The 26,636-nt window shown below is 45.1% G+C and overlaps 1 long non-coding RNA gene and 1 pseudogene across 1 annotated transcript; one reads left to right on the plus strand and one right to left on the minus strand.

The window, feature by feature from the left end:
- The window catches only part of LOC137349167 (zinc finger protein 850-like), an 80,508-nt pseudogene extending 67,107 nt beyond the window's left edge, over window positions 1-13,401 (minus strand).
- Window positions 13,402-13,555: 154 nt separating this feature from the next.
- LOC137349180 (uncharacterized) lies at window positions 13,556-25,925 on the plus strand. Its single transcript, XR_010969273.1, has 4 exons — window positions 13,556-13,607; window positions 17,067-17,174; window positions 19,620-19,723; window positions 25,281-25,925. It is a non-coding gene; the product is annotated as an uncharacterized lncRNA (long non-coding RNA).
- The last annotated feature ends 711 nt before the right edge of the window (window positions 25,926-26,636 follow it).

Here is a 26,636-nt window from a genome sequence, read left to right on the forward strand (position 1 = left end):
TTCCATCCTGGTCTTACTCCCTTGAAACTTACTTCCGCTGTATTCCCTCTGACTTGTTTGCTTTCCTGTGTTTAGCTGTGTCCCTATTCTGCTAGGAGTCTGCATCCCCTCCCCCTGCCAAATTAATTTAAACTCCACCCAACAGCACTAGCAAACCCGCCAGCAAGGATGTTAGTCCCCCTCTGGTTCAGATGTAGACCGTCCCGCTTGTACAAGTCCCACTTTCCCCAGAAACGGTCCCAGTGGTCCAGGAATCTAAAACCCTCCCTCCTGCACCAACTCTTAAGCCACGCATTCATCTGTGCTATTCTCCTATTTCTATACTCACTAGCACGTGGCACTGGGAGTAATCCAGAGATTACAACCCGAGAGGTCCTACTTTTTAGTCTATTGCCTAACTCCCTGAATTCTTGATGCAAGACCTCATCCCTCTTTCTATCCATGTCATTGGTACCAACATGTACCATGACCTCTGCCTTATCACCCTCCCCCTTCAGGATGCCCTGCAGCCGTTCAGTGACATTGCAGACCCTGGCACCAGGAAGGCAACACACCATCCTGGAGTCACGTTGACGGCCACAGTAGTGCCTCTCTGTTCCCCTGACAATGGAATCCCCGATTACTATTGCTCTTCCTCTCTTTCCCCCTTCCTGTGCAGACAGGTTGCTTGTGGTGCCAGAAGCTTGGCTCTGTCCGCACTCCCTGGAGGAACCAGCCTCATCAGCCTCTAAAATGGAATACCGATTTGCAAGCGGGACCCCAGGGGACTCCTGAACTACCTGCCTGTTTCTCTTGGACTGCCTGGTGGTCACCCATTCCCCTTCCTTCCTCAAGTCCCTTCAGCTGCGGTGTGACCACCTCTCTATACGTGCTATCCACAATGCTCTCAGACTCCCGGATGCTCCACAGTGTTTTCAGCCGCTGTTCCAGCTCTAAAACCCGAGCTTCCAGGAGCTATAGCTGGACGCACTTCCTGCACACATGCTGGTCCCAGGGACTGGAAATGTTCCCGGATTCCCACATGCAGCAAGAGGAGCAAACCACAGCTTCAAGCTCTTCTGCCATGACGAGACCCTTTAAATTTAAAACTATAGAAGATTATAATTTTTAAAAACAATTAAGTCTTGCTAAAGCAATGACTTACAATTCAATCCAGTTTGAAAAATACCCACCAGGACTTACTCACCAGTCAGCTGTGCTCTTTGGAAGCTCTCAGTTCCACTCACTCTGAGGACAGGTAGGAAATGAAAGGAGCTCCTCGCTCCCTCCTCACCGAACTTCCTTAGTTACCAAACTTCCACGATAGCACTCTCGTGCAAAAAAAGTCAGCACTGAAAGATGGCCCACTTTTATACTGACTGACTCTAGCCCCTGAAAACTGGTTTAAGCCAATTCTCTAATTAACAAGGTGCAGCTGCAAGCAGAGCCTGAGTGAGCCCTGTTTAAAGCTGGTCTAAAACTCACCTTCTCCAACCCTAACAGCAACTGTGAAGTTGATCTGCTAAATAAAAGACATTGCCGCTGCTCTTTTAAACTGTGCCGGTCCCACTCAGTATCACTCCTTCCCACTGCCACTGCTCTTTTAAACTGTGCCGGTTCCACTCAGTATCGCTCCTTCCCTCTGCCGCTGCTCCTTTAAACTGTGCCGGTCCCACTCAGTATCGCTCCTTCCCTCTGCCGCTGCTCTTTTAAACTGTGCCGGTCCCACTCAGTATTGCTCCTTCCCTCTGCCGCTGCTCTGTTAAACTGTGCCGGTCCCACTCAGTATCGCTCCTTCCCACTGCCGCTGCTCTGTTAAACTGTGCCGGTCCCACTCAGTATCGCTCCTTCCCACTGCCACTGCTCTTTTAAACTGTGCCGGTCCCACTCAGTATCGCTCCTTCCCACTGCCGCTGCTCTTTTAAACTGTGCCGGTCCCACTCAGTATCGCTCCTTCCCACTGCCACTGCTCTTTTAAACTGTGCCGGTCCCACTCAGTATCGCTCCTTCCCACTGCCGCTGCTCTTTTAAACTGTGCCGGTCCCACTCAGTATCACTCCTTCCCACTGCCGCTGCTCTTTTAAACTGTGCCGGTCCCACTCAGTATCGCTCCTTCCCACTGCCGCTGCTCTTTTAAACTGTGCCGGTCCCACTCAGTATCACTCCTTCCCACTGCCGCTGCTCTTTTAAACTGTGCCAGTCTCACTCAGTATCACTCCTTCCCACTGCCGCTGCATTTTTAAGCTGTGCTGGGCCCACTCAGTATGCGTAATGAGATAGGATTAATAAGAGATATCATAGTTAAGGATCCTCTGGGGGGCAGCGATCACAACAAGGTAGACTTTCAAATTCAGTTTGAGGGTGAACAACTCGGGTGTCAAACCAGTGTCCTCAACCTAAACAAAGTCAATTACGGAGGTATGAAGAAAGAGTTGTCAAAAGCAGGCTGGGAACATAGACTAAGGGGAAGGTCCGCGGACGGGCAGTGGCAGACATTTAAGCAGATATTTCATCACGCTCAGCAAATATTTATCTCGTTCAAAAAGAATGACTCGATGAGAAGGATGAACCACCCATGGTTAACAAAGGTGGTCAAGGAGTCGATCTGATGGCCATTACAGAGACATGGCTGCAGGATGACATAGATTGGGATCTGAATATTGAAGGGTACATGGCATTGAGGAAGGACAGGAAGCGAGGAAAAGGTGGCGGGGTGGCTCTGTTAATTAATGATGGTATTTGCACAATAGAGAGGGATGACCTAAGTTCAGGAAACCAGGATGTAGAAGCAGTTTGGGTACAATTGAGAAATCATAAAGGCAAGAAGTCACTTGTGGGAGTGGTGTACAAGCCACCTAATGTTAACCACACTGTAGGATGCGGTATGAAGGAATAAATAATGGCAGCTTGTCAGAAAGGTACGTCGATAATCATGGGGGATTTTAACCTACATGTAGAATGGAAAAATCAGATGGGCAGAGGTTGCCTCGATGAGAAGTACATAGAATGTTTTCGGGATAATTTATTGGAATAATACAGTCTGGAGCCAACCAGTGAGCAGGCTATACTAGACCTGGTATTGTGCAATGAGATAGGATTAATTAATGACCTCATTGTTAAGGCACCTCTAGGTAGCAGCGATCATAATATGGTTGAATTGTACATTTAGTTTGAGGGAGAGAAGAGTGGGTCCAAGACTAGTATTTTAAACTTAAATAAGGGCAAGTATGAGGGCATGAAAGCAGAGCTAGCTAAAGCGAACTGGCAAATTAGGTTAAGGGACAGGTCAATAGAGATGCAGTGGCAGACATTTAAGCGGATATTTCAGAATACACAGAATAGATACATTTCAATGAGAAAGAAAAAGCCTATAATTGTGCAAATATGGGAGGCAGATCAGAAGATTGGACAGAATGTAAAACACAGCAAAGAATGACTAAAAGATTGATAAGGAAGGTAAAATTAGAGTATGAGAGAAAGCTAGTTAGAAATATAAAGACAGAAAGTAAGAGTTTCTATAGATATTTAAAAAAGAAAAGAGTTAACAAAATGAGCATTGATCCTATAGAAAGTGAGTCTGGGGAATTAGTGATGGATAATAAGGAGATGGCAGATGAATTGAAGACATATTTTGCATCAGTCTTCACTATTGAGGATTCAAGTAACATCCCAGTATTAGCTGTAAGTCAGGAAATGGAAGGGAGGGAGGAACTCAAGAAAATTACAATCACCAGGGAATTGGTGCTGAACAAATTGTTGGAGTTGTCCCCGGGTCCTGATGGACTTCATCCTAGGGTGGTAAAAGAAGTTGCTAGTGAGATAGTTGATGTTCGAGTTTTAATTTTCCTAAATTCCCTGGATTCGGGGAGGTTCAGTTAAAAGTGAGGGAGACAGAAAGCAGGAAAGTACAGGTCTGTTAGCTTAACATCTGTCTTAGGGAAAACATTAGAATCTGTTATTAAAGACGTTAAAGCAGGACAATTCGAAAAATTCAAGTTAATCAGGCAGAGTCAAGATGGTTTTGTGAAAGGGAAATCATGTTTAACCAATTTATTGGAGTTCTTTGAGGGAGTTATATGTGCTGTGGATATTTTTTTTAATTCATTCATGTGATGTGGGTGTCGCTGGTGAGGCCAGCATTTATTGCCCATCCCTAATTGTCCTTGAGAAGGTGGTGGTGAGCTGCCTTCTTGAACCGCTGCAGTCCACATGGGGTAGGTACACCAACAGTGCTGTTAGGAAGGGAGTTCCAGGATTTTGACCCAGTGACAGTGAAAGAACGGCGATATAGTTCCAAGTCAGGATGGTGTGTGACTTGGAGGGGAACTTGCAGGTGGCGGTGTTCCCATGTATTTGCATATTTGTTATAGCAAGGCACATAGAAAAATGCAAGGTAATCAGGCAGAGTCAACATGGGTTTGTTAAATGGAAATCATGTTTAACCAATTTATTGGAGTTCTTTGAGGGAGTTATATGTGCTGTGGATGAAGGGGAACTGGTGGATGTATTGTACTTAGATATCCAGACAGCATTTGATAAGGTGCTGCATCAAAGGTTATTGCAAAAAAATAAAAGCTCATGGTGTAGGGGATAACATATTGGTATGGATAGAAGATTGGTTAGCAAACTGGAAACAGAGAGTCGGCATAAATGAGTCATTTTCTGGTTGGCAAGATGTAATGAGTGATGTGTCACAGAGATTTGTGCTGGGGCCTCAACTTTTAACAATTTATATAAATGACTTAGATGAAGGCACTGAAGGTATGGTTGCTAAATTTGCTGATGACACAAAGATAGGTAGGAAAGTAGGTTGTGAAGAGGACATAAGGAGGCTACAAAGGGATATAGATAGGTTAAATGAGTGGGCAAAAATCTGGCAGATAATGTGAAAAAATGTGATGTTGTCCATTTTGGCAGGAAGCATAACAAAGAATATAACCCTAAACCCTAAATGGTGAGAAATTGTGGAGCTCTGAATTAGAACATAAAACATAAGAAATAGGAGCAAAAGTAGGCCATTCGGCCCCTCAAGCCTGTCCCATCATTCATTAAAATCATGGCTAATCTGCCCCAGATCTCAACTCCTCTTTCCTGCCAGCTCCTACTAGCACTCAACTCCCCAATATTTAAAAAATCTATCTACCTCCTCTTTAAATACTTTCAGTGATCTAGCCTCCACAACACTCTGGGTAGGGAATTCCAGATATTCACTACCCTCCGAGAGAAGAAATTCCTTCGCATTTCAGTTTTAAATGAGTGTCCCCTTATTCCGCAACTATGTCCCCTAGTTCCAGATTCCCCCACTAGTGGAAACATCTTCTCAACATCTACCCTGTCAAGCCTCCTCAGAATCTTGTACATTTCAATAAGATCACCCCTCATTCTTCTAAACTCTGATGAATAAAGGCCTAACCCGTTCAGCCATTCTTGATAAGTCAACCCCTTCATCCCAGGAATCAGCCTAGTGAATCTTTTTTGAACTGCCTCCAATACCAATATATCCTTTCTTAAATACAAGGACCAAAACTGTACACAGTACTCCAGGTGCAGCTTCACCAAAACCCTGTACAGTTGTAACAAGACTTCCCTATTTTTAAACTCCAACCCCCGAGCAATAAAATTCCATTTGCCTTCTTAATTACTTGCTGCACCTGCATGCTAACTTTTTGTGTTCCATGCACAAGAACACCCAGATCCCTCTGAGCTGCACGCTTTTGGGGTTTCTCTCCATTAAATAAGATTCTTCCTACCAAAGTGCAAGACCTCACACTTTCCTACATTAAACTTCATCTGCCAATTTTTTGCCCACTCACTCAACCTTTCTATACCCCCTTGCAGGTTCCTTATGTCCTCATCACAACATGCCCTCCCACCTATTTTTGTATCATCGGCAAATTTGGATATATTACACTTTGCCCCCTCCTCCAAGTCATTAATATAGATAGTCAATTATTTCTATTTGCGCTCTCAGTTCATCTGTTTTGATTCAAATGCTACGTGCATTCTGATAGAGCTTTTAGTTTTGTCCATTTATTATTTTTGTAACCTCTAGCCTTAGCTGTTGATTTACTCTTAGATTTGTATGCTCTGTCCCTTCCTGCCATAGTGTGTTTATCATTTCCCATATTAATACCTTGCTCTCTTGCCTTGTCTCTACTCCTTGATTACCTTATCTTCCCAAATTTGATCCCTTGCCCCCACTATTCAGTTTAAAACTCTCTCTACTTCCCTAGTTATGTGGCTCGCTAGAACACCGGCCTCAGCACAGTTCAGGTGTAGACCGTCCCAACAGTACAGCCACCACTTTTCCCAGGACTGGTGCCAGTGCCCTATGAACGGGAACCCACTCCTACCACACCAGTCTTTGAGCCATGCATTAATTTCTCTAATCTTATTTGCCTTATGCTAATTTGCACGTGGCTCAGGTAATAATAGAGATTATTACCTGAGGTTCTGTTTCTTAACTTAGTGCCTAAGTCCTCATACTGACTATGCAGAACCTCTTTCCTTGTCCTGCCTATGTTGTTGGTACCTACCTGGACCATGATGACTGGATCCTCCCCCTCCCACTGTAAATTCCTCTCCAGCCCTGAGCAGATGTCCCGAACCCTGGCACCGGGCAGGCAACACAGCTGTCTGGACTCTCACTCTTTGCTGCAGAGAACAGTGTCAATCCCCATAACTATACTGTCCCCTACTACCAATACATTCCTTTTTTCTCCCCCCAGTTGAACGGCTTTCTGTATCATGGTCAAGTAGCTCATCCACCCTACAGCCCCCACTCTTATCCAAACAAGCTGAAAGAACCTCAATTAAGAATAATAATTTAAAAGCAAAATACTGCAGATGCTGGAAATCTGAAATAAAAACAGAAAGTGCTGGAAATACTCAGCAGGTCTGGCAGCATCTGTGGAGAGAGAAGCAGACTTAACGTTTCAGGTCAGTGACCCTACATCAGAACTGGCAACTATTAGAAATGTAAAAGGTTATTAGCAAGTAAAGTGGGGGTGGGGCAAGAGATAACAAAGGAGAAAGTGTAGATAGGACAAGGTCACAGAATAGACCAGAAGAACCTCAAACCTGTTGGACAATCGCATAGGCTGAGGCTCCTGCACTCCTGCCCTCTGGGACGCCTTACCTGCCTCAGCTGCAGCCACACTCTCCTGTCTCTGACCACTGACCAAATCAGACGACCCTATCCGAAGGGGTGTGACCGCCTCTTGGTACAAAGTGTCCAGGTAACATTCCCCCTCTGTGATGTGTCGCAGGGTCTGCAGCTCAGCCTCCAGTTGAATGTCTCTGAGCCGAAGCTCTTCGAGCCGCAAATACTTACTGCAGACGTGTTTGCCCTGGATCACATTGGCATCCAGGAGCTCCCACATGCTGCAGCCATGACACGTCACCTGTCCTGCCATCGTTCATGTTTTTCAATCAACTAAATTATTTTATTCAATTATTTATTTTATTTCCGTTTATTATATATTTTATTAAGCTTACCACTAGTTCCTTTACTATTTTAAATGTTACGATTAGAATAGACCTTAATCACTTACCAGAGGATAGGCTGGAGGACAGAGGATAGGCTGGAGGACAGAGGATAAGCTGGAGGACAGAGGATAGGCTGGAGGACAGAGGATAGGCTGGAGGACAGAGGATAGGCTGGAGGACAGAGGATAGGCTGGAGGACAGAGGATAGGCTGGAGGACAGAGGATAGGCTGGAGGAATGATGACAGGCTGGAGGATAGAGGATAAGCTGGAGGATAGAGGATAAGCTGGAGGACAGAGGATAGGCTGGAGGACAGAGGATAGGCTGGAGGACAGAGGATAGGCTGGAGGATAGAGGATAGGCTGGAGGACAGAGGATAGGCTGGAGGATAGAGGATAAGCTGGAGGACAGAGGACAGGACTGGAGGATGGAAGACAGGCTGGAGGTTAAAGGACAGAGGACAGGCTGGAGGATGGAAGGTAGCCTCTCCCGCTCTCTTCAATGAAGCCTCTCTGCGCTCTTTTCAATGAAGCCTCGCACAGCACTCTTTTCAATGAAGCCTCGCACAGCACTCTTTTCAATGAAGCCTCTCCCGCTCTCTGCAATGAAACTTCCCCCCGCGCTCTGCTCTCTTTTCAAGGAAGACTCTCCCTGCTCTCTTTTCAATCAAGCCTCTCCCTGTTCTCTACGCTCTTTTTTCAATGAAGCTTCTCCCCACTCTCTGCGCTCTTTTTTCAATGAAGCCTCTCCCTGCTCTTTTTTCAAGGAAGACTCTCCCTGCTCTCTTTTCAATCAAGCCTCTCCCTGTTCTCTACGCTCTTTTTTCAATGAAGCTTCTCCCCACTCTCTGCGCTCTTTTTTCAATGAAGCCTCTCCCTGCACTTTTTTCAATGAAGCCTCTCCGTTCTCTACGCTCTTTTTTCAATGAAGCCTCTCCCTGCTCTTTTTTCAATGAAGCCTCTCCCTGCTCTTTTTTCAATGAAGCCTCTCCCTGCTCTTTTTTCAATGAAGCCTCTCGCCGCTCTTTTTTCAATGAAGCCTCTCGCCGCTCTTTTTTCAATGAAGCCTCTCCCTGCTCTCCGAGCTCTTTCAACAAAGCCTCTCCCCCCCGCTCTCTTCAAGGAAGCCTCTCCCCGCTCTCTTCAACGAAGCCTCTACCCCCGCTCTCGTCAATGAAACCTCTCCCCGCTCTCCAAGCACTTTGCAATGAAGCCTCCCCGCTCTCTTTTCAATGAAGCCTCTCCCCACTCTTTTCAATAAAGCCTGTCCCCACTCCCCGCGCTCTTCAATGAAGCCTCTCCCCACTCTCCCAGTTCTTTTCAATGAAGCCTCTCCCCACTCTCCTAGTTCTTTTCAATGAAGTCTCTCCCTGCTCTTTTCAATGAAGCCTCTCCCCACTCTCCTAGTTCTTTTCAATGAAGTCTCTCCCTGCTCTTCTCAATGAAGCCTCTCCCAGCACTCGGCACTCTTTTGAATAAAGCCTCTCCCAGCTTTCCGTGCTCTTTTCAATCATTAAGGATTCTTCTGGTTCCTCACCATGTATTTGTCAGGATACTGAAACCCAGCTTTCTTACAGTCCGCTCCTGGAGGCCCCACTCCCTGAGCCTACAGCCTTCAGCAGGGTCAGTGGTGGAGTTCCACAGCGGGAGTGATCCCCAGAATACCTGTCGGGATAGCACTCCCGTGGATGTTCCTCGTCGTGTATTTTTAGTTATCCTGGTGTCTAGCACTAACATCAATAAAACAGGGAATTCCTGGAAACACACTGCAGGTCCTCCTTTATCTGGAAATCAAATGTCTCTTGTATAATTGTACCAGCAGTTAACAGGCTCCTGTGAACTCCTCCATCTGCTATTTTAATGCAGACTTTAAGCAATTTATTTTAAACAAGTATATATTAAATGAGTTAACACAGTCATTTTCAGACCGGAAACTTAAACCTGCCGTTTCACTTTCAGTCAGGAACAGATCACAGTTTTACACTAGTCTCTGATTTGACAGCACGTTTCCAGCATTCACCGTTGTTCTTCCTGACTCTAAACACAGTTGTAAAGGAGCCTTCTGTTCCGTGCCCAGGAGCTCTGAACCATGGAAGAGAGCGGCTGGGACACATTTCTTACAGGCCTCAGGATTAACCCACATGGGGACTTTGCTGTCAGTGAAGAGAGACGAGAAAGCCCAAAGTGCCGTTTGTCCCTCTCAGTGTGATCCTGAAGGACTGTGTTCAGGGTGAAGTTCTGTTCCTGCCGTACGATCCTCGCTCCAGATTGTCCTTTCCGAGCTCCAGCCAGGTGATGCTAAACACTCAGGTGGGAAAGACAAAAATCTACAACAATGCATTTAAAACAAAACTGATTTATTTGACTTTTAAGCAGAATATTAAACTCCAGCCAAGTTATAGGGATTATTCACATCAGCAGAAACAAACCCCAACTTTCAGAATAGAAAAGTTATGTCACAGAAGGAGGCCATTCAGCCCATCATGTCCACACTGACCGTTAAAAGTTATCCAGCCTAATCCAACTTTCCAGCTCTTGGTCTGTAGCCTCGTAGGTTACAGCTCCTCAATTTCATATCCAAGTATTTTTTAAATGTGATGAGGGTTTCTGCCTCGATCACCCTTTCAGACAGTGAGTTCCAGACACCAACCCCCAACCCTCTGGGTGAAAAGATTTCTCAACTGTCTTCCAATCCTTCTGCCAATTACTTTAAATCTATGTCCCCTGGTTATTGACCTCTCTGATAATGGAAATAGCTCCTTCCTATCCACTCTATCTCGGCCACTCAATGTTATACACCTCAGCCTCCTCTGTTCCAAAGAAAACAACCCTAGCCTAACCAATCTTTCCTCACAGCTAAAATTCTCCAATCCTGGCAACATCCTTGTAAAGCTCCTCTGTACCCTCTCTAATGCAATCACATTCTTCCAGTAATGAGGTGACCAGAACTGCACACAGTACTCCAGCTGTGACCTAACCAGTGTTTTATACAGTTCCAGTATAACCTCCCAGCTCTTTTCTCCTGTGCCTCAACCAATAAAAGCAAACATCGCTCTTAATCACCTTATCTACCTGTCCAGCCACCTTCAGGAATTTGTGGACATGCAATTCTCAGCATACAACCATTTATTGTGTATTCCCTTGTCTTTTTCACCCTCCCCAAATGCATTACCTCACACTTCTCCGGATTGAATTCCATTTGCCATTTCCTGCCCAGCTGACCAGTTCATTGATATCTTGATTTTTTTTTAATTTAGAGATACAGCACTGAAACAGGCCCTTCAGCCCACCGAGTCTGTGCCGACCATTAACCACCCATTTTATAATAATCCTACACTAATTCCATATTCCTACCACATCCCCACCTGTGCCTATATTTCCCTACCACCTACCTATACTAGGGGCAATTGCTAATGGCCAATTTACCTATCAACCTGCAAGTCTTTGGCATGTGGGAGGAAACCGGAGCACCCGGAGGAAACCCACGCAGACACAGGGAGAACTTGCAAACTCCACACAGGCAGTACCCAGAATTGAACCCGGGTCGCTGGAGCTGTGAGGCTGCGGTGCTATCCACTGTGCCGCCCTGTGCAGTCTACAGCTTTCTTCCTCACTGTCAACCACACGATCACATTTTAACTCATCTGCAAACTTCTTAATCATGCCCCCTAAATTTAAGCCTAAATCATTGATATATACCACTGTGGAACCCCACTGGAAACAGGCTTCCAGTCATGATTCAGTTCTGGATGTGATTAACAGCAGCAACATCAGAATCCAACCCCTGCAGTCATTTGTGAACTCACTGGTGTTTCAGCGGGGTGGATGACTGAGTGAATCCCTTCCCACACATGGATCTTGTGAACAGCCTCTCCCACTGTGAACTCGCTGGTGTCTCAGCAGGTTGGATGAGTGAGTGAATTCCTTTCCACACTCTAAGCAGGTGAACGGCCTCTCCCCAGTGTGAACTCGCTGGTGTGTCAGCAGGTTGGATGAGCGAGTGAATCCCTTCCCACATTCTGAGCAGGTGAATGGCCTCTCCCCTGTGTGAACTCGGTGGTGTATCAGAAGTTGGGATGACCGATCAAATCCTTTCCCACACTCAGAGCAGGTGAATGGTCTCTCTCCAGTATGAAGGCGCTGGTGTGTCAGAAGGTTGAATGAAGTAGTGAATCCCTTCCCACACTCCGAGCAGGCGAACGGCCTCTCCCCAGTGTGAACTCGCTGGTGCGTCAGAAGGTGGGATGACTGAGTGAATCCCTTCCCACACTCAGAGCAGGTGAATGGCCTCTCCCCAGTGTGAACTCGCTGGTGTGTCAGCAGGCTGGATGAAGTAGTGAATCCTTTCCCACACTCAGAGCAGGTGAACGGCCTCTCCCCAGAGTGGGCACGCTGGTGTGTCAGAAGGTTAGATGACTGAGTGAATCCCTTCCCACACTCAGAGCAGGTGAACGGCCTCTCCCCAGTGTGAACTCGCTGGTGTTTCAGCAGGTGGGATAACTGAGTGAATACCTTACCACACTCTGAGCAGGTGAATGGCCTCTCCCCAGAGTGAGCTTGCTGGTGTGACAGCAGGTGGGACAACTGAGTGAATTCCTTCCCACACTCAGAGCAGGTGAACGGCCTCTCCCCAGTGTGAACTCGCTGGTGTGTCACCAGGCTGGATGAAGTAGTGAATCCCTTCCCACACTCAGAGCAGGTGAACGGCCTCTCCCCAGAGTGAGCTCGCTGGTGTTTCAGCAGGTGGGATGGCTGAGTGAATCCCTTTCCACACTCTGAGCAGGTGAATGGCCTCTCCCCAGTGTGAACCCGCTGGTGTTTCAGCAAGTTGGATGAACAGGTGAATCCCTTCCCACACTCAGAGCAGGTGAATGGTCTCTCCCCAGTGTGAACTCGCTGGTGTGTCAGCAGAGTGGATGAACAGGTGAATCCCTTCCCACACATGGAGCAGGTGAACGGCCTCTCTCCAGTGTGAGTGCGTCGATGAGTTTCCAGCTCACATGGGTAATTGAATCCCTTCCCACAGTCCCCACATTTCCATGGTTTCTCCATGGTGGGGGTGTCCTTGTGTTTCTCCAGGTTGGATGTTAAATTGCAGCCTCGTCTACACAAGAACACATGTATGGTTTCTCTCCGCTATGAATGGTGCAATGTGTTTTCCGGCTGTGTAACTGGATAAAGCTCTTTCCACATTCAGTGCACTGGAACGCTCTCACTCGGATATGTGTCTCGGTGCTTTTCCAGTCACACTGATGCTTGAAATCTTTTCGCACGGTCAAAATAGATAAACATTTCTCCTCCCACATTCAAAAGCCGATGATATCTGCATCCTGATGAATCGAGTGACTGTTAGATCTTGACATGATTTTTGGCTTGGCATTTCTCCCATTCTTATACCCTGTAAAAAGAGTTTACAAACACGATCGCTGTCAGTCAGGATAGAAATTCACAACATTCTCCCGTCCTGCTTCCGAGCCCAGGATGGTTGTGCATGCGCCCTCCTGCACATTCCCCTCCAATCTACCGCCCTTGACAAGAAAAGGAAGAGCAGTGTGTGTACCTGCCCTGATATCCCCCTCCCCAGGCCTGTCAGTCAAACCCCCCACTCCACAGCTCAGCCTATCAGCTTGCAGCTTCCTGCACCTTGAGCCAGCCCTGCCCAGGTGTGGCCCAGTCCAAGGAGAGTCTTTGTGGAACCAGGAAGGGGGGGAACCTCCTGCCCTGTGCTGTGTCCCAAATGGTTCCGCCCTTCCCTCCCCCAGGCCCCTTTGGAACTGAGATACGTTTCCCGATCGGTGCAAACGCGAGACCGGGAGCTTCTTATTAGGGATGTTGAACCCTCCACCCGGCGCCACTCACCAACTGCAGATGCGCTGCGCATACTCCAAAACACTCCGACCTCTGACCTGCCAGCTCACAATGGCCCGACCGATTGACGGCGGCTCCCGACCAATAGCAAGAGGGGGCGGGACAAGACAACCGTGGCACAAGTCCTGCCCCTCACTCGCTCCGATTGCTTGGAGGACCTCGGCCCGCCCGGTCCTCCAGTCCCGCCCCCGCTCTTCCTATTGGTCCTAAGCTGCCGTCAATCAGCCGGGAGGGCGGTGCGAACCGAGCATGCGTGGCCGGCAGGTTCTCGCAGGTGAGAGGGAGGCGGGTTAATAAAGCTCGGGGCTCGCAGGCTGCAGACACACCGAGTGCGGAGCCAGGAGATCACAACAAACAACAAGATCGACCCCCAGCCGTGGCTTCCACCGCTTCCCTCCGGCCCGAATCTCAACAGAGAGCAGAGACTGTCCCAAAATCCAGGAGAGGCAGGGAGCGTCTCTAAATGGAGGCGCAATGGAGACTGGTCAGGGAGCGTCTCTAAATGGAGGAGAAATGGAGACTGGTCAGGGAGCGTCTCTAAATGGAGGAGAAATGGAGACTGGTCAGGGAGCGTCTCTAAATGGAGGAGAAATGGAGACTGGTCAGGGAGCGTCTCGAAATGGAGACTGGTCAGGGAGCGTCTCTAAATGGAGGAGAAATGGAGACTGGTCAGGGAGCGTCTCGAAATGGAGGAGAAATGGAGACTGGTCAGGGAGCGTCTCGAAATGGAGACTGGTCAGGGAGCGTCTCTAAATGGAGGAGAAATGGGGCTGGTCCGGGAGCGTCTCTAAATGGAGGAGAAATGGGGACTGGTCAGGGAGCGTCTCTAAATGGAGGAGAAATGGAGACTGGTCAGGGAGCGTCTCTAAATGGAGGAGAAATGGAGACTGGTCAGGGAGCGTCTCGAAATGGAGACTGGTCAGGGAGCGTCTCTAAATGGAGGAGAAATGGGGCTGGTCCGGGAGCGTCTCTAAATGGAGGAGAAATGGGGACTGATCTGGGAGTACCTGTAAATGGAGAAGAAATAGGGGCCGGGTGGGTGGGGAGGCTTCAGAAACACCCCGTGTTGTTTGTAAATTTGTTTAAAATCTTAAAAATTTTAAATCTCCAGGTGCCACTTTTGCAGCTGTGGGGCTTTTTCTCGATGACAGGCCCAGGTTAACAGCCACCATCCCGGTAAAGGAGGGAAAGGATGAGGATTTTAAAATGTATGTACTGCTTAACTGGGGGCCTGTGTAGGCCGGTGAGCACAGTGGTGATGGGTGAACAGGACTTGGTTCGAGCAAGGACACAGGTAGCAGAGTTTTGGATGATCTCAAGTTTACGGAGGGTGGAACGTGGGTGGCCGGCCAGGAGTGTGTTAGAATAGTCAAGTTGAGAGGTAACAAATGCATGGATGTAAGTTTCAGAGGCAGATGAGCTGAGGCAGTGGCGAAGTCGGACGATTTTACTGAGGTGGAAATACGCGGTCTGAGTGATGGTGCCGATATGCAGTCGGAAGCTCGTCTTGGAGTCAAATATGACACCAAGATTATGAACGGTCTGGTTTAGCCTCAGACAGTTGCCAGGGAGAGGGATAAAGTAGGTGCCTAGGGAGTGGAGTTTGTGGCAGGAACTGAAGACAATGGCTTCAGACGTCCCAATATTTAATTGGAGTAAATTTGTGTTCATCCAGTACTGGATGTCAGACAAGTCAGGATGGTGTGTGACTTGGAGGTGATGATGTTCACATACACCTGCTGCCCTGGTCCTTCTAGATGCTGGAAGTTGAGGGTTTGGGAGGGTCTGTCAAAGTTCTGGTCGATTTGTAGATATATAAAATCCCTCTCCTCTCCCTGCCCCTCCAACCTCTCCCTCTCTCTCTCTCTCCTCCCATAGAGGGCAGAGTGTTGTGTAGGTCCAGACTGGGTGGCAGGTTCCCTTCCCTGAAAGATATTAGTGAACTAGTTGGGGTTGTCCGTCAATCCAGCAGCTTTCATGGTCACTTTTTGCGAGTGCCGGCCCCATAAATTACCAGATTCATTCAGCTCCATTTCACAACCTGCCTTTGTGTTTTTGTAGATTCTCGCACACGCTATTTTCTGTTCTGAATCAATTTCACAGGGTTTTAGAAGGGGAGGAATTGCAGCCGTGAAATGCAAAGCAAACATCAGATCATGATCTGAAGGAGTCGCCCAATTTATCATAACCCGAAAATCACCGTATTTTGAATATGAAAGGAAAAAGCACTGATCACAGTGGGGAGAAACTGTACACATGTTCTGTGTGTGAACGAGTTTCAGTTGATCATCTGGCCTGTTGAAACACAAGAGCAGTCACACTGGGGAAAAACCATGTAAATATGGGGACTGTGGAAAGGGATTGAATTATCCAGTTGAGCTGGAAACTCATCCACGCAGTCACACCCTGGAGAGGCTGTTCACCTACTCCGAGTGCGGGAAGGGATTCACTCAATCATCCGACCTACTGAGACATCAGCGAGTTTACACTGACCAGAGATCTTTTAAATGACCAGACTGTGGGAATTGCTATAAATGTTTGGCTGAACCAATGTCCCATCAACAGATTCACACTGACGAGAAACCATTCTGGGCAGCACAGTGGCGCAGTGGTTAGCACCGCAGCCTCACAGCTCCAGCGACCCGGGTTCAATTCTGGGTACTGCCTGTGTGAAGTTTGCAAGTTCTCCCTGTGTCTGCGTGGGTTTCCTCCGGGTGCTCCGGTTTCCTCCCACATGCCAAAGACTTGCAGATTGATAGGTAAATTGGCCATTATAAATTGCCCCTAGTATAGGTAGGTGGGAGGGAAATAGAGGGACAGGTGGGGATGTGGTAGGAATATGGAATTAGTGTAGGATTAGTATAAATGGGTGGTTGATGGTCGGCACAGACTCGGTGGGCCGAAGGGCCTGTTTCCGTGCTGTATCTCTAAACTATAAACTAAACTATAAACTAAACTATTCATGTGCGGTCACTGCAGGACTGGGTTCAGGCAATCACCTGATCTCACTGTACACTAATGTATTCACACTGGGGAGAGGCCGTTCACCTGCTCTTGTGTGGGAAGGAATTCACGACTTCATCCCACTTGCTGACACACCAGCGAGTTCACATTGGGGAGAGGCCGTTCACCTGCTCAGAGTGTGGGAAAGGATTCACTCAATCATCTGAACTGTTGCGACATCAGCGAGTTCACACTGACGAGAGACCTTTTAAATGTTCAGACTGTGGGAATTGCGATAAATGTTCTGCTGAACTGATGTCCCATCAACGTGTTCACACAGACGAGAGACCATTTTCAGGTGTTCTCACTGTGGGACTTGGTTCAGACGATTAGGCAATCTCACTGTACACCAGCGCACTCAAACTCGGGAGAGGCCATTCACCTGCTCAGAGTGTGGGAAGGGATTCACCCAGTCATCCGCCCTGCTGAGACACCAGCGGGTTCACACTGGGGAGAGGCCGTTCACCTGCTCAGTGTGGGAAAGAATTCACTCAGTCATCCAACCTGCTGACACACCAGTGAGTTCACAAGTAACTCAGGGATGAGAAATTTCTACCAAATAGCAGATTTCCAGCATTGGGGTTTCGGAAATCCACCATTGGTTTCTCCCTTTCCAACCTTCACCAAAAGACCGGCTTCACTGACAGTTCCAAGTTTTTTTTAAACCGGCCAATCACAAAATGCCCGGAGATCTTTTTTCCTGTTTTTAAGTTGTCTTTATTTTTTACAGCCTTCCACCTCAGTGGAAATGAACTTTAACCAGGAAAGGAAGTGGGTGGATCTGCATACTCCTTCACAACTTCTGTCTGTCAGCCTTCTGTGAATGGCCAAAAATGAGGTGTGTGTAAACACAGACCAATTCCCAATGTTTGTTTTAGTCTTTATGTGTTATTTTAGCAGAGACCACCTGAGAACTGACACAGCTCATTTGACAGCTTAAAATTAATGGTTCAGGATCAGTAGCTGGCAAGTCACTGGTCTGCAGCAAAAACTTTGGTCTGTCAATAGGAATTTGAAACTTGCTTCCATTTACACAGCAGTGTGTGTCTGAAGTAATTTCTGAAAACCCGGTAAAACTGGTTACTGCATTTGAGTATCCTGCAGTGAGCATGAACTGTATAAACGTAATATATCCTGTACTTTGCAGTAACTGAAGTGATCTGGAATTTCCACTTATCAGTTTGCTCAGGTGTATGGCTGAATTCCATTCATTGTTCATCTCCACTTTCACTGTCGACTGTCCCAGTCACACTGTAAACCTTGAGTCAGTGTGAAGCTGTCTTTTGCACCATAGTGATGCAAGACAAGGAGTATAACTCTGGCCATCTTTCTTCAATGTGTGGTTTGTCATTGCTTAAAATTATCTGGAAAAGGCTGTCCTGCACCACAAGTGCTGTGCATTGGCTACAGTGCAACTATCCTGTGAGCTCATTACAGTCATTATAAATGGTCACTGGGTTTCTGAGGCTGGTGGCACAATACTCTGTACATGTATGAATATGTATATACAGAGTGCTGCCTTTCTCCAAGCCAACACAATAGTTATGATTTTCAGCTCACCATGCTGTTAAATGCAGCTGCCACTGCACCAATTGATGCAGCAGAACAGGAGCCAGAAGTGTTCATCACTGTTGGGATATACAGCTGTCCATTGGACCTGCTGCATTGTCACAGGGCCATGACCAAACTTTTGAGCCTGATTTGGGGATGATGCAACAGCACCTCAAACTTGTTACTGTCGAGGTCGTCATCGTCGGCTGTCCCTCGATTCGAGGATGATGTCTACTCAGGGTCACGAATTTCTGCCATGGGTCTTCAGGTCACTGAACAGGCCGATTCTGCAGATCTTTGGTCACATGGGGCAGGACGTTCCACCAGGTAGTGGGACCCGGAGTGCAGGATTTTCTTCCTAGAAGTACAACACTAGTCTCATTACATTTTCACTGTCACTAGCAAGATCGGCAACAGTATTTACGTTGCTTAATATTTGGATGCTTTGGAGAGGAAAACTACATTTATAATTAGTTTTCATTAAGATTACAATGAGATCTGCACTGCAAACAAGATTATTTTAGTTTAGAATATAATGTGACTCATTTTTAAGTTATAAAATCTACCATGAGTCATGATAATTAAAAACAAGCATTCGATCTATCGAGACACCACATTTGCTAAAGTTACTATGGTATATTTTCCTCTTTTGCACTTGGAAGTAATTAATTGTCTAAAAGAGAGTTGATTATACAATGGACGGTAGGACCCTGGGAAGTACAGAGGGTCAGAGGGACCTTGGTGTACTTGTCCATAGATCACTGAAGGCAGCAGCACAGGTAGATAAGGTGGTTTGGAAGGCATATGGGATACTTGCCTTCATTAGACGGGGCATAGAATATATGAGCAGGGAAGTTACGATGGATCTGTATAAAACGCTAGTTAGGCCACAGCTGGAGTACTGTGTACAGTTCTGGGCACCACACTATAGGAAGGATGTGATTGCACTGGAGAGGGTGCAGAGGAGATTCACCAGGACGTTGCCTGGGCTGGAGCATTTCAGCTATGAAGAGAGACTGGATAGGCTAAGGTTGTTTTCCTTAGAGCAGAGAAGGCTGAGGGGGACCTGATTGAGGTATACAAAATTATGAGGGGCATTAACAGGGTAGATAGGAATAAACTTTTTCCCTTAGCGGAGGAGTCAATAACCAGGGGGCATAGATTTAAAGTAAGGGACAGAGGTTTAGAGGGGATTTGAGGAAAACATTTTTCACCCAGAGGGTGGTTGGAATCTGGAACACACTGCCTGAACCCTCACAACATTTAAAAAGTATTTAGATGAGCACTTGAAACGCCATAGCATACAAGGCTACGGGCCAAGTGCTGGAAAATGAAATAGAATAGATAGGTGCTTGATGGCCGGCTCAGACATGATGGGTCAAAAGGCCTGTTTCTGTACTGTATGACTCGATGGGTCGGGAGTATCACATGCTCCTAACAGAATGTATGTGATATTCCTGTCCATTTAAGTTAATGGACAGCAAATTGGACAGGCTGCATAACTGGTATACAATCCTCCCGACCTGGTTTTGCTTCCTGCTTCATTCAGGTGATTATGTCATAGCACAAAATAAGAAAAATGACCCCACTTATGTTCAAGTTTCTGGATTGTCAATGTCTCGTAAATGTTTACTTTTTATTAATTTATATACCTACTGATTTGTGTACATCGTTCACTGAGGTACCAGAACATGCCATCTGGTATGCTTAACTATATTACTTTCCATTAAAGTTGACACATCTTCACAGAACACCTTTTACATGAACAAGCTATAAATAGGCAGAAGCAGGACATTGAGATCATGAAACTCTGTAAAACCAATTATCAGCTGTCAGGTAAGTCTCATGAAATTGTATTCTGAGTACAGTGCAATTTTATTCATTACAGATGCAAAATTGTACAAAATTGCCATTACTCAACTAGTTTGCTTCAATAACAGTGCTGTAATTACAGGATTCTTTGTCAAAAAAATAATCAGACGCTTTTGTCTTCGTCCACTAATTTTCAGTCCTTTTGGTCTTTGGCCACTCTCACCCCTGCATTTGTTACTTGTTTTTGTGAAATACTCTCCCTATTAGTGCTCAACTGCTGGATAACTCTGATTACATTTCTATGTGTTTATACATGTCTATAAAGTGTCTGTGTGCCCAGATTTAACTAAGTTGTGATTTGTAACCAATAAATGATGTTTCGGGCATGACTTGTAGTCTGGTATCTTGGTGATTTGTCAAGAAAGATTTAATTCACTCACTCAGCAGCTTGAGAGGAACCAGACTGAGGTTTAATGAACATATGAAATAGGAGCTGGAGGAGGCCATTTGGCCCTTCGAGCCTGTTCTGCCATTCACCAAGATCATGGCTGATCTTCTACCTCAACTCCACCTTCCCGCACTATCCCCATATCCCTTAATTCACTCAGTACCCAAAAATCTATCAATCTCTGTCTTAAATATACTCAACGACTGAGCATCCACAGCTCCCTGGGGTAGACAATTCCAAAGATTCAGAATCCTTTCAGTGAAGAAATTTCTCCTCATTTCAGTCCTAAATGTCCGACCCCTTATCCTAAGACTCGGTGTTCTAGATTCCCCAGACAGGGGAAACATTTTCTCAGCATCTACCCTGTCAAGTCCCTTAAGAATTTATTATGGTTCAGTCAGATCACCTCTCATTCTTCTAAACTGCAGGGAATAAAGGCCTAGTCAACTCAATCTCTCCTCACGGGAGGAGATGGATCATAGTGGGGGTGATGTAGCAGAGTGGTTATGTTACTGAACTAGTAATCCAGCGGCCTGGACTAATGATGTAGCGACATGAATTCAAATCCTACCATGGCAGTTCAGGGATTTAAACTCAATTAATTAAATAAATCTGGGATAAAAAAGCTAGCATTAGTAATAGTGACAGTGAAACTACCAGTTGTCCTAAAAACCCACCTGGTTCACTAATTTCTTTTAGGGAAGGAAATCTGCCGTCCTTACCCGATCTGGCCTATATGTGATTTCAGATTCACAGAAACGTGGTTGACTCTCTATTAAATGGCCGGGGATGCGCAATAAGTGCTGGCCTTTCCAGCAGCGCCCACATTCTTTGTATAAATAGAACAATTGCCTGATCCCAGGACCCAGATTAGTGAACCTTTGTTGCATTCCCTCAAGGGCAAGTATGTCCCTCCTTAGGTAAGGAGACCAAAACTGCACACAGTTCTCCAGGTGGGGCGTCACCAATATCCTGTATAATTGTAGTTTGACTTCTTTACTTTCACACCCCAATCTCTTTGTAACAAAAGCTAACATACCATTTGCCTTCCTAATTGTTTGCTGTACCTGCATGTTAACTTTCTGTGATTCGTGTACAAGGACACCAGGTCCTTCTGAATGCAAACATTTCTCAGTCTCTCACCATTCATAAGAAAATCTTTTCTTTTGATTTTTTCTATCAAAATAGCTAACTTCACACTTCACCACATTGTATTCCATTTGCCACGTTCTTGCCCACTCACCCAACCTGTCTATATCCCTCTATATCAGCTTCTTTGTGTCCCCCTCACTGTTTTCTTTCCCATCTAACTTTGGAAATGTTACACTAAGTCCCCTCATCTAAGTCATTAATACAGATTGTAAATAACTGAAGCCCGAGTACTGATCCTTGCGGTACCCTGCTAGTTACAGCCTGCCAACCTGAAAACATCCCATTTATTCCTTCTCTCTGTTTTCTATCCATTAACCAATCCTCAATCCATGCTAACATATTACCTCAATCCCATGAGTCCTGATTTTGTGTAATAACCTCTGGTGTGGCACCTTATCGAATGCTTCTTGTTTCTTGAAAATCCAAATACACTACTGGTTTCCCCCTTATCCACCTTACTAGTTACATCCTCAAGAAACTATAACAGATTTGTTAAACGTGATTTCTCTTTCACAAATCCATGTTGACTGTGTTTAATTATATTATGATTTTCTAAGAGCCCTGTTACAGTATCCCTAATAATAGTTTCTAACATTTTTCCCATTACTAATGTTAGACTAACTGGCATATAGTTCCCCAATTTCCCTCTTCCTCCTTTCTTGAATAGCCAGGTTACGTTTGCTACCTTCCAATCCTTGGGAACTGTTCTAGAATCTATGGAATTCTGGAAGATCAAAGCCAACGCATCCACGATTTCTGCAGCTGCCTCTTTTGAAACCCAGCGATGAAGTTCATTGGGTCCAGGAGAATTGTCACCACTATTTCTTTACTTATACTAATTTCTTTCAGTTCCTCATTCTCGCCAGACTCTTGGTTCCCCATTATCTCTGGAATGTTTTCTGTGTCTTTTACCATGAAGACAGATACAAAGTATTTGTTTAATGTCTCTGCCATTTCCTTATTCCCCATTATAATTTTACCTGTCTCTGCCTCTAATAGGCCCACCTTTACTTTCTCTAATCTCTTCCTTTTTACATACCTGTAGAAACATTTACAATCTTTTTTAATGTCTCCTGTTAATCTGCGCTCATACTCTCCATTCTCTTTCCTGATCAATTTCTTGGGCTTCCAATGCTGAATTCTAAAATCCTCCCAATCCTCAGGCTCAATGTTCTTTTTGGTAACATTATAAGTCTCTTCCTTCAATCTAATACTATGTTTAACTCCTTTTGTTAGCTACGGTTGGTCCACTTTTTCTGTGGGTTTTTTGTGTCTTAAAGGAATTAACATTTGTTGCAAATTACATATTAATTCTTCAAATGATTGCCATTGCTTGTCTACTCTATATCTTTTAATGTAGTTTCCCAATCTATCACAGAATCACAGAATAATACAGTGCAGAAGAGGCCTTTCGGCCCATCGAGTCTGCACCGATGCATTAAATCTACTTTAGCCAACTCGCCCCTCATGCCTACAAAGTTTGCTTCGTTTAGGTGTAAGTTCCTCGTTTTGCCCTTAACTAAATCACTTTCAAATTCAATATTAAATTCTACCATATTATGGTTACACTTCCCTCGAGGCCCCTTTGCTACAAGGTTATTAATGACCCTTTCTCATTGTAAAATTAATTATTTCATCAAAGTGATGCATTTGAGTCTTAATTCAGCCAATGTCATCTCCCAATGGGTTTGTCCTGTCCTGTCAGTGCTGGGTCAGGGCTTGTCCAGCTCCAGCAACCCAGACAACAGGAGACTTATTTTACTCCGAGGGATGGTTTGTTTCTTGAGGTTAAGATTATCATTACAATGACAACACACACTGTGTCCACCCATTGTTCTCCCGGATGCACCATCACCTCACTGTTGGGATCATGTGTCTATGAAGGGGAGGTTGTTGTCCTGTCCAGACCATCCAGAATATCCTTGCTCCATAACTGACAGGAATAGAAGGTCCCGGGATTGTGAGAGGAGCCACAGGGCATCAATCTCAGTGCTCCTGTAAAACAGAGGAACACATGAGTAGGAGGAGGCCATTCAGCCCTTGAGCTTGTTCTGCTATTCAATTATATCATGACTGATCCATATTGCAACTGCCATTGCCCCTTTTCAATCCATATCCCTGTAACCTTACCCAATAAAAAATCATCAATCTCAAGTTTTGACAGTTTCCATTTAGCCCCATCCTCAGCAGCTTTTCGGGGGACAGTGTCCAGATTTCACTTCCCCTTTGTGTGAAGAAGTGCTTCCTGACAGCACCCCTGAATGGCCCAGTTCTAATTTTAATGTTGTGCCACCTTGTTCTGCACTGCGCCAACAGAGGAAATCATTTTCTTTATCAACCCTCTTAGATCCTTTAATCTTCTTCAATCCCTGAATTACATCGCCCCTTAATCGGGATACTCAATGGAATACAAGCCGAATCGATACGAGTTGTTCTCACAATATAACCCTTTTAGCCCTGATATCATTCTGGTTAACATGCACTGCACCCCCTGCACAGCTGATATACCTTTCCGGAGATGTGGTGCCCAGCATTGAACACCTTACTTCAGATGATGTGTAACCAGTGTTGCATATAACTGCAGCATTACTTTCACCTTTCAGATAAAGGCGAACATTCCATTAGATATTTTAATTATTTTTTATGCCAGTCCAGTAGTATTTAGTGAGTTCTGTACATGAAACCCTAAAGCTCTCTGTTCCTTCACAGATCCTAACTTTCAATCATTTAGAAAATATTATGATCCATCTTCCTTAGATCTAATTTACCAGAATGGTTCCAGGGATGGGAGATTTTAGTTATAAGGTTAGATTGGAAATGCTGGGTTTGCTGTCCTTAGGGCAAAGGAGATTGAGGGGAGATTTAATAGAAGTGAACAAGATTATGATAGGCAAAGATAAATTAGACAAGGAAAAACTGTTCCCATTAACTAATAGTACAAGGACTAGGGGACGCAGATTGAAAGTTTTGGGCAAGAAATGCTTCTTTCAGTGCCGTAAAGGAATCTATGACCCTAATATTAATGATCTCGCACTTCCCCACATTGAACTCCAGCTGTCACTGTTTTGTCCGCTCCTCAGTAAATCTTTCAATGTCCCTTTGCAATTTTTTTGCTCCCTTCTAGAATACTCAATGTGCCACCTAACGTAATATCGACAAGAAACTTGGATAAACAGCCCTCTATTGCTGCATTGAAGTAATTGATAAATAGAGTGGAAAACTGAGGCCCAGTACAGATCCCTGGGAGACACCGCCAGTCACATCCTGCCCACTAGAGTACATACCCAATACCCTACTCTCTGTCCCCAACCTCCGTCATAATCCTGTTGTTCTTCTTTTTGGGAAATATGCGGTGTATCTTTAAGACAGCAAAGGATCAGTATTACTTTAAGGCAGCCAGCTTCAGAAGCTACCGAGTAAAGGTGCATCTTGGTTTCACTGGATACAACCATTCAGAGACAGAAGACAGGACATACAATGTTGCATTTGACTTTTGAAAAACCTGGCTTTGCAGTGACAGTTGAGAGACACAAACAGCTGTGCCAACATGTACTGAAGGAAATAGGAGAGTGCTTTCGGTCTATTTAAACCCCATTTATTATACTCTCTCAAAGTTTCAAAGAAGCTTCAAGCCAGATTAATTTCTTCAAAGAAAATAACGAATTATTGAGCTGAATTCTCGCTGGAAAAATAATTTAATACTTTAACTACTGAACTGTAGTTGCTGTGTTCATCGCTGGAAAGAGGAGGAGTTTGGTGCTTCAGCTATTGAACTGAGTTGCTGATCAATGAAGAACTGTTTTCCTTTCCTCATCGGACCTTGGAAGATTGCGAATGGACTTTGAAGCAGAGGACTGTTCATCAGGAAGCGTAAATCTGAAAAGACATTACTGTTATTTCTATTTTTAGATATCGGTTTATGTTAATAATGTTTAAGATTTTTAGTTTTTTCTAATAAACTGTTAATTTGTTTCCATGCAGTCCCCCACCTGCCAAGAATGAGGCATATTAATTTTGTCATATGAACATTGATTTTAAACTGTTGCTGGAGTGAAGAAATGACTTGTTTGAAGATCACCAGGCACTGAGCTGGAAGGACATTTGCATACTAAGAGACACTGCTTGAGGAGACGAAGGACTATTTCCTGCTCCAATTAACCAAAATACATTTTGATCGCCAGACATTGAAGATGGAAGGAAGTGCATTCCAGGTCCTGCTAAGTTGATACAATCCACAGAGCCAGGACTGGTTAAACCAGCTGATCATATGACTAACTGTTTGGTCCAGGTTTTTTGAACTAGCCACAGGACAGTTTGAATTCAGAAGGCAGTGTGCAACTGAGGCTGGAACAAGGAAGTCTCTCTCTCTCTCGATTTCTCCCAAGCTACTAGACCCATGGAAGACACGGAAACCTCAAAAGAGAAAAGACCCCTACATTAGAAACAAGTTGGAGTATGAACTGAGCCCCAACGAATTGCAGGACGTACCAGCAACCAAAGACTCCACATTGAACTTAAAGGACTGTAACTACCAGATATTGCCTCAAACTTTTCCCCTTTATTCCTTTTACTTTTTCTGTTTCTATCTGCATGTGGCTTTATCACGTATGCATGCTAGTGTGGTCGTGTCGCATATTCGTAGTCATTAACCAGATTAGAGTTTAAGATTAATAAACTTCTACCTTTCTTGTTTAAATCTAAGGAAACCTGTTTGATTTCTTTGCCTTATAATTTTGGTTTGGTTCACCTCATTCAGGGGTTACTAGATTGTTCAATTAGTCTGTGGCTTTCTTTGATTTGGGAAAGCTTGAAGAGATACGTGATGCGACCTGTGCAGTGACGGGACTGAATTGACAGTGCATTGCTCCCACCACAATCAGAATCATATATTTTGATTGGGGGCTTTGTCTTGAGCAGTTGTGACATACACCTCCTAACCAATTCTATATCCAAGTCATAATTCTAATAATAATTCTAATTCTAATTCCATGCATGTTCCTTGTGCTAACAGTCGATTGTGTGGAACCTTATTGAATGCCTTCCAGAAATCAATATAAGTTACATCCATAGACATTCCCTGATGTACTATGCTAATGACCTCAAAAATACAACATGTTTAGTTAGACATGACTTAACCTTTTAGAAATCTAGCAACTACAGGCCAGTCAGTTTACCTTCAGTGGTGGGAAAACGTCTAAAAAGAATAATTTGGGACCAAATGAATAGTTAATTAAGGAAATTCAGCACAGATTCATTCAGGGAAAATCATGTTTAACTAATTTGCTGGAGTTTTTTGAAGACATAACAGAGAGGGTTGATGAGGGTAAGGCTGCTGTT

This window comes from Heterodontus francisci, chromosome 34 (assembly GCF_036365525.1).
Source record: "Heterodontus francisci isolate sHetFra1 chromosome 34, sHetFra1.hap1, whole genome shotgun sequence".
Taxonomy (NCBI): Eukaryota; Metazoa; Chordata; class Chondrichthyes; order Heterodontiformes; family Heterodontidae; genus Heterodontus; species Heterodontus francisci.